This window comes from Bubalus bubalis, chromosome 15 (genome assembly GCF_019923935.1).
Source record: "Bubalus bubalis isolate 160015118507 breed Murrah chromosome 15, NDDB_SH_1, whole genome shotgun sequence".
Taxonomy (NCBI): Eukaryota; Metazoa; Chordata; class Mammalia; order Artiodactyla; family Bovidae; genus Bubalus; species Bubalus bubalis.
Genome location: NC_059171.1, coordinates 18,741,231 through 18,750,347, shown reverse-complemented (window position 1 = coordinate 18,750,347; position 9,117 = coordinate 18,741,231).

Here is a 9,117-nt window from a genome sequence, read left to right as displayed (position 1 = left end):
CCAGATCAGGGCCAACACAGAGAATAAACAGATACCCATTATAGAGGCGGCCTTGAGATTAACCCCAGCCAATGCCTGGTTTTCTACAGAGACTTTGACCTGAGTAATCATGTTCTCTCCAGACCTGAGCCACACGACTTGAGACATGCCAGCTGTTAAGACATTCGCAACCTCTGGGCTTTCCTCAGCACTCCTTTCCTCTTTCCTGCCCATCATGGCTGGAGGTGAGGATCCCCCTCTTTCCCGCCCTCCTGAACCTCAGGGCTTCAGCCCCCTCATTCCAGGAGAGTCAGGGCAGCATTACACACCTTCACAGTACCTGCCCCCAAGCCCGGCATGAAGAGGCTTCCTTTGAACGGTGGCTCCCCGTGCATTCATTCCCGTTTGTTCAGAGCAGCGGCTCAACAGCCAGACCAATCTCAGGGTTAGGGTCCTGTCAACTAAAAAGATGCACAACATGAGAGTTGCGAGTTACGTTTTATTTGGGGCCAAATGAGGATTGCAGCCCGGGAGACAGCACCTCAGAGAGCTCTGAGAGACTGCTCCAAAGAGGCAGTAAGGGAAGGTCAGTATATAAGATTTTGGTGAAGGGGGAGTTCGGGGCAATCAAGAACTTGTTTTACAAAAGGCTTCCCTGCTAGTCATGAGGAGCCATGTCACCATGAAAGGATTTAGTGCTTTTCTAGATATCAGGGAGGAAATGCAAGGACTGGGATCATGAAAGCAGTTCCTGAAAGTATCAATATCTACAGACCTGTTCCACCAGTTTCCCTGGAGCACAGAGTGCCTCACTCTCCACCCTGAAACCCCTTCAGGGAGTGTCGAAGGCCAGCAGCTGCAGTAGCATGGGCACATGGCAAAAGGCCGTGTTGCTGTTGCTCGGTTGCTGGCAAATGCCCTTGGCAAGTGCCAATTTGTAGTTGACAGTACCAACAGAGCTGGAGCACCAGAGAAAGGCATAGACAATGAACATGAGAGTGAGAAGAGGGAACTTTTTTAAGAAATAATCTGACATTTGATTAATTTCTTAAAGCATCAAAGTATAAAAGAAATATCCATGAGTCCATCCTGGTATAAATAAATAGCTGAATAAATAAATAGATGGGGACATCCCTGGTTTTCCAGTGGCTAAGACTCCGTGCTCGCATGGCAGGGAATCTGGGTTCGTTCCCTTATGGGGGAACTAGATCCCACAGGCCGCAACTCAGAGTTTGCATGCCACAGCAAAGATCAAAGATCTTGAATGCCGCAACTAAGACTGGGTGCAGCGAATAAATAATAAAATAAATAAAAATAAATATTTTAAAAGTAAGTCAATACATAAATGTAGGAGAAAGGACAGCTCTTCCTTACAAAAGAATTCCACTTAATAAATGTATAAAGAATGAAGAAAATAGAAATTCACCGTTAGGAACCATAGGAATAACTGCGGCAGGCAAGATCCTGCTAAAATTAGCAGGCAAAAGTTTGAGGAGAAACAGTAGTCTCCAAGTGTTTCTCCTTTGAAAGCGAAAACTCAAAATGTTTGTGGCTCAGTCGTGTCCAACTCTTTGCAACCCAATGGACAGTAACCCGCCAGGGATTCTCCAGGCCAGAATACTGGAGTAGGTAGCCATTCCCTTCTCCCAGGCATCTTCCTGACCCAGGGATCAAGCCCGGCCTCCTGCATTGTAGGTGGACTCTTTACTGTCTGTGCCACCAGGGAAGCCCATAGAGCCCAACACTGCTGATGAATTAGTGTTCCTCCCCAGGCTTACCCAATCACTCCTCATGTTCTTCCCAGCAGCACTGCCGCTGCTACCATCACCCCCACCGCCTCCAGCTGAGGACCCTGAGCCGCCCGCGGTAATCATTTCACACCTAGGCTCACAGTCTAGGGCTGGCATTGCTGTGGCCACTGTAGCTGAACTTGAAAGTCACTGTTAGTGTTGTATGACATCTTGCTGCTGCTGAGCGTGTGGCCAAACACTGCTAAGATGCTGCCACACGGCTGGCGTTTCACCTCCCATATCTCAGCCCCGGTTTTGTGACAAGGCTCCCTGCTGTCTCCTGAGACTTCAGGCTCAGCCTTCTGTTCAGTGAGGATTGTGTGCAGGGTCCGGACCTTGGATGCCAGGATGAGACACTGTCTTGCAGAATATTTCTTTTTTTATGTTCTTCTGTAAGGGAACACTGTATTGTTCCACATTTTAGCTTTGGTTTTGTAATCACTGATTATATAATGAGTTCTGGTTCTCTGCTGGAAAAATTGGTCTGCACTGTTAAAGACACAGCTGCTTTAGAACACACGGAGATGGAGACAGTGTCCATATGACCCACTGCCTCCACCACCATCCCTGCTAATCTCCTGAAAGATCAGGCCCACGTTACACCACAATGTGGCGGGTGGCAGTGCCACAGCAGGACGACTCCACTGTTGCACAAAGAGTGGCAGATCCTCGTTGTGAAGTTGGCAATTTTGTAAAACATCAGCTACCTCTAGTGGGGCCAACTTGATCTGCTTCCCTCCTGTCTCAGAGCTTGAAAGTCTGTGTCCTTGACTTCCAGATTTGGGTTTCCAGATAAAACACACAACTCCCAGTTAAATTCCAATTTCGGATAAACAGTGAAAACAGTTTTTCAGTGTAAGTATGTCCCATGCAACACCTGGAACATTCACTAAAAAACAGTATTCATAATTTGTCTGAAATTCAAATGTAACTGGGCTGTGCTAAGTCACTTTCAGTTGTGTCTGACTCTGTAACCCCATGGACTGTAGCCCTCCAGGCTCCTCTGTCCACGGTATTCTCCAGGCAAGAAGACTGGAGTGGGGAGCCATTTCCTTCTCCAGGGGATCTTCCCAACCCAGGGAAATGCAACTGGGCAGCCTCTTATTTTTATTTGCTAAATCTTATTTTTATTTGCTAAATCCTACTCAAGATCAGACTCTTGTCATTGTCCTGTCCTCTGGGTCTGTCCTTGTGGGACTCCGATAATTCATTCTGCCAAGAAGCCTGAGACAGAATGAGGCAAAGGAAGAATCTTAATCACTCTTGGCTTTTTGTTCTTATCTAGCTCCGAGTGTCACAGATATGCATTAAATTCATAAATAAATTAAAACCTCTCATTTGAAGTTTGATTCATTTCTATCCTGAAACTTTAGCAACATTGGATTCCACTGAGAGGAAAGATGGTGTAAAGAGGAAAGAATGATCTAGGGATGGAGGAACCTGGCCGCTCATCCCAGGCCAAGTGGCCATGATGTGGTGTGCTCACGGCATAGCACTCTCTCTTTAGTCTCTGTTTGAGAACTTAAAGAAGTCAATTAAACAACCTCTAAGATCCATGCCAGAGCTAATAATTCTATGGTTCTGGCTTCAAAAAGTCTGAAACTTACGACATGGCTGGCTGTGGCTGTGAAAGTCGCTCAGTCGTGTCCAACTCTTTGGGACCCCACAGACTATACAGTCCATGGAATTCTCCAGGCCAGAATACTGGAGTGGGTAGCCTTTCCCTTCTCCAAGGGATCTTTTCAACCCAGGGATCGAACCCAGGTCTCTTGCATTGCAGGCAGATTCTTTACCAGCTGAGCCACAAAGGAAGCTGAAGAATACTGGAGTGGGTAGCCTTTCCCTTCTCCAGGGGATCTTCCCAACCCAGAAATTGGACCGGGGTCTCCTGCATTGCAGGCGGATTCTTTACCAATTGAGCTATCAGGGAAGCCGAAACTTAAGACATATGTAACTGAAAGTCACAGTATTAGATTTAAAAAGTTTAAACATCAGGAATTTTTTATATGCTGAATTTTTTAATAAGTTGCTTACCAGTTTTCTATCTGTTCAGTTCAGTCGCTCAGTCATGTCGGACTCTTTGCGACCCCATGGACCGCAGTACACCAGGCCTCCCTGTCCATCACCAACTCCCTGGAGTTACTCAAACTCATGTCCATTGAGTTGGTGATGCCATCCAACCATCTCATCTTCTCTTGTCCCCTTCTCCTCCCACCTTCAATCTTTCCCAGCATCAGGGTCTTTTCAAATGAGTCAGTTCTTCTCATCAGGTGGCCAAAGTATTGGAGTTTCAGCTTCAGCATCAGTCCTTCCAATGAATATTCAGGACTGATTTCCTTTAGGATGGACTGGTTGGGTCTCCTTGCAGTCCAAGGGACTCTCAAGAGTCTTCTCCAACACCACAGTTCAAAAGCATCAATTAGAAGAGTACATATCTTGACCTCCTCAGAACTCTTGTTACTACATTAAATACTTTGTGTAAACTTTTTACATAATTAGTATTCAGGTACAAGATTCACCTGTCAGAATACTCTAATAGAATTCTCCAGTCTATTTTTTTAAATATTTATTTATTTATTTGGTTGTGCCAGGTCTTCGTTTCAGCATTTAGGATCTTCAAATCTTCAAACTTTGTTGTTGCACATGGAATCTAGTTCCCTGACCAGGGATCAAACCTGGGTCCCCTGCATTGGGAACTCAGAGTCTTAGCCAGGGAAGTCCCCATGTCTATCATTCTTAAATGACTTTATTAAATTCCAACATTCTTTTTTAAAAAATTATTTATTTTTATTTTATTTTAGGCTGCACTGGGTCTTCGTTGTGGTGTGTGGGCTTTTCTCTAGCTGTGGTGAATGAGGGCTACTCTCTAGTTGCGGTGTGTAGGCTTCTTGTTGTGGTGGTTTCCCTTGTTGCGGAGCATGGGCTCTAGGCACATGGGCTTCAGTAGTTGTGGCACAGGGCTTAGCTTCTCCTTGGAATCTGGGACCTTCTGGGACCAGGGATCGAACTAGAGTCCCCTGCATTGCAAGGTGGATTCTTAACCATGGAACCACCAGGAAGCCCAGTAAACTTCAGCGTTCTAAATTAAAGCTGTATCCTGAACTTGAGCCATTAGTAGTTACTCTAAGGAGAGACCAGTATGATCTTGGATAAAGGAAGATATTCTATGAAGCTGTTCTTACTCAAGATCTAAAATACATGCTAAGGAAAAAGCACTTAGACTTAGGTGAGCATACTTTTCAAGTAGATTCAACAAACATATTGCCAATCCCACTAGACTATCCCGTATACTCTTCTGGTTTTAAACTCCATTTTATAAATGTTTATGGCACCCAAATTTCCATGTTCACATTTCATTTTTCTCCTCAGTTTCAAACCAAATTTCTAACTCCCTAATAGAAATCACCACCTAAATGTCCCACTGCTGCTGCTGCTGCTCCTGCTGCTAAGTCACGTCAGTCGTGTCCGACTCTGTGCGACCCCAGAGATGGCAGCCCACCAGGCTCCCCCATCCCTGGGATTCTCCAGGCAAGAACACTGCAGTGGGTTACCATTTCCTTCTCCAATGCATGAAAGTGAAAAGTGAAAGTGAAGTCGCTCAGTCGTGTCTGACTCCTAGCGACCCCATGGACTGTAGCCCACCCGGCTCCCCCATCCATGGGATCCTCCAGGCAAGAGTACTGGAGTGGGGTGCCATTGCCTTCTCCCACAGATACCTCAAACTCAGTAAATGTAAAATAAAGTGGAAATTCACACAACATTGTAAATAAACTATACTTCAATTTTTAAAAAAATGCAGTGCCTGTTCCCTTCACCCCACAACCTGCTCTATTGGCCTCTTCGAACTTGATTAATGGTATTAATATCCACCATCATCATTATCATGGTGGAATGATGTGGCAAGAATACTGGAGTAGGTTGCCACCTCCTTTTCCAGGGTATCTTCCCAACCCAGTAATTGAACCGGCATCGAACCACAAGACATCTCCAGCATTGACAAGCAGATGCTTCACTATTAGCGCTACCTGGGTAGCCCATTGATGAGCAGAGGAGAGGTCAAATGTCAGCAGGCTGTAAGGGGGCAGGGATATTCTACAGATTGGAAAATCTCTTTCTCAGTTGTTAAAAACTCATTACTCATTAAGTAAATATTCTGTGAATACCACTTAAATTCCAGGCTTCTTGATCTTGATTTCTACTCTTTTTTTTTGTCTATGCTTCATGGCTTATGGGAACTTAGTTCCCAGACCAGAGATGGAACCTAGGTCCTAGCATGGAAACATGGAATCCTAACCCTGAATCACCAAGAAAGTTCCACTTTTGACATTTTCTATTATTATACAGTATTTGATATTATGGAAAAAGTATTTGATATTACGTGAAATATATGTATGGTTTAAAAGTAATTAGTGTGTGTCACCTCCACCCTGGGCTTTCCTGGAGGCTCAGTGGTAAAGAGTCTGCCTGCCAATGCAGGAGATGCAGGTTTGGTCCCTGGGTCAGGAGGATCCAGTGGAGAAGGAAATGGCAACCCACACCAGTATTCTTGCCTGGAGAATTCCACGGACAGAGGAGCCTGGTGGGCTGCAGTCCGTAGGGTCAGACATGACTGAGTGACCTCCACTCATGCTGAGAAATAGAATTGCCAGGGCCTCAGAACCCTTCTCTTGTCTTTCTTCCTGAGCACTGGAGACATCACCATCCCGACTTCTGTGATAATCATTTTGTTGCTTTTATTAGTTGCTTTGCCACATTGATAGGCTAGAGAGAGAGAGATACAGGTATATACTCCAAGTTCTCTAGGACAATAAACAGTGTACAGTCAAAAATAACTAAGCCTACAAGGACATATGCTAACAAGAATGAAAACTAGAAGAAAGAGACCTCCAAAGAAATTTTGAAATTACTACACAATATATACAAGCAACTATGCTTACTAAATTCAGAGAAAAAAGAAAATACATGTGAAACAGGAAATGATAAAAAGTGACTTAGCCAATTTAAAAAAGAACCAAATAGAATGTCTCAAAGTAAAAACTACAATAAACCAAGTTAAAAACTCAATATAAATGTTTAAGCAATTTAAACACACTGAAGAGAAAATTAGAAAACAAAATATAGATCAGGAGAAATTATCCAGAGTATAATATAGAAAAACAACTGGAAAAAACATAGCTTTGCAAATATGACTCAGACGGTAAAGAATCTAGTCTTTAAAGACTAAGATGACACTAATTTCCTTCAGAAAGAGCTTTCATTTGCCTTTGCTAGGCACACAGGCACACTTTGCTGACAAAGGTCCAGATGGTCAAAGCTATGGTTTTTCCAGTATTCATGTATGGATGGGAAAGTTGGACCATAAAGAAGGCTGAGCACAGAAGAATTGATGCTTTCAAATTGTGGTGCTGAAGAAAACTCTTGAGAGTCCCTTGAACTGCAAGGAGATCAAACCAGTCAATCCTATAGGAAATTGGTCCTTGAATATTCATTGGAAGAGCTGATGCTGAAGTTGAAGCTCGATACTTTAGCCACCTCGTGCGAAGAGCCAACTCACTGGAAAAGACCCTGGTGCTGGGAAAGATTGAGGGCAGGAGGAGAAGGGAGCAACAGAGAGTGAGATAGTTAGATAGCGTCACTGAGTCAATGGACATGAATTTGAGCAAACTCCAGGAGATAGTGATGGACAGGGAAGCCTGGCATGCTGCAGTTCATGGGGTCACAGAGTCAGACACAACTTAGTGTCTGAAAAAGAAGGAGGCACACAGGAACATTTTAAATCACTTTAAGCAAGAAGAGATAAGAAAGCCTTCCTCAGCGATCAATGCAAAGAGATAGAGGAAAACAACAGAATGGGAAAGACTACAGATCTCTTCAAGAAAATTAGAGATACCAAGGGGACATTTCATGCAAAGATGGGCTCGATAAAGGACAGAAATGGTATGGACCTAACAAAACCAGAAGATATTAAGAAGAGGTGGCAAGAATACACAGAAGAACTGTACAAAAAAGATCTTCATGACCCAGATAATCATGATTGTGTGATCACTGACCTAGAGCCAGACATCCTGCAATGTGAAGTCAAGTGGGCCTTAGTAAGCATCACTACGAACAAAGCTAGTGGAGGTGATGGAATTCCAGTTGAGCTATTCCAAATCCTGAAAGATGATGCTGTGAAAGTGCTGCCCTCAATATGCCAGCAAATTTGGAAAACTCAGCAGTGGCCACAGGACTGGAAAAGGTCAGTTTTCATTCCAATCCCAAAGAAAGGCAATGCCAAAGAATGCTCAAACTACCGCACAATTGCACTCATCTCACATGCTAGTAAAGTAATGCTCAAAATTCTCCAAGCCAGGCTTCAGCAATATGTGAACCGTGAACTTCCTGATGTTCAAGCTGGTTTTAGAAAAGGCAGAGGAACCAGAGATCAAATTGCCAACATCCGCTGGATCATGGAAAAAGCAAGAGAGTTCCAGAAAAACATCTATTTCTGCTTTTTTGACTATGCCAAAGCCTTTGACTGTGTGGATCACAGTCAAGTGTGGAAAATTCTGAAAGAGATGGGAATACCAGACCACTTGACCTGCCTCTTGAGAAATCTGTATGCAGGTCAGGAAGCAACAGTTAGAACTGGACATGGAACAACAGACTGGTTCCAAATAGGAAAAGGAGGATGTCAAGGCTGTATATTGTTACCCTGCTTATTTCACTTCTATGCAGAGTACATCATGAGAAACGCTGGACTGGAAGAAACACAAGCTGGAATCAAGATTGCCGGGAGAAATATCAATAACCTCAGATATGCAGATGACACCACCTTTATGGCAGAAAGTGAAGAGGAACTCAAAAGCCTCTTGATGAAAGTGAAAGAGGAGAGTGAAAAAGTTGGCTTAAAGCTCAACATTCAGAAAATGAAGATCATGGCATCTGGTCCCATCACCTCATGGGAAATAGATGGGGAAACAGTGGAAACAGTGTCAGACTTTATTTTGGGGGGCTCCAAAATCACTGCAGATGGTGACTGCAGCCATGAAATTAAAAGACGCTTACTCCTTGGAAGGAAAGTTATGTCCAACCTAGATAGCATTTTAAAAAGCAGAGACATTACTTTGCCAACAAAGGTCCATTAGTTGAGGCTATGGTTTTTCCTGTGGTCATGTATGGATGTGAGAGTTGGACTGTGAAGAAGGCTGAGTGCCGAAGAAGTGATGCTTTTGAACTGTGGTGTTGGAGAAGACTCTTGAGAGTCCCTTGGACTGCAAGGAGATCCACCCAGTCCATTCTGAAGGAGATCAGCTCTGGGATTTCTTTGGAAGGAATGATGCTGAAGCTGAAACTCCAGTACTTGGCC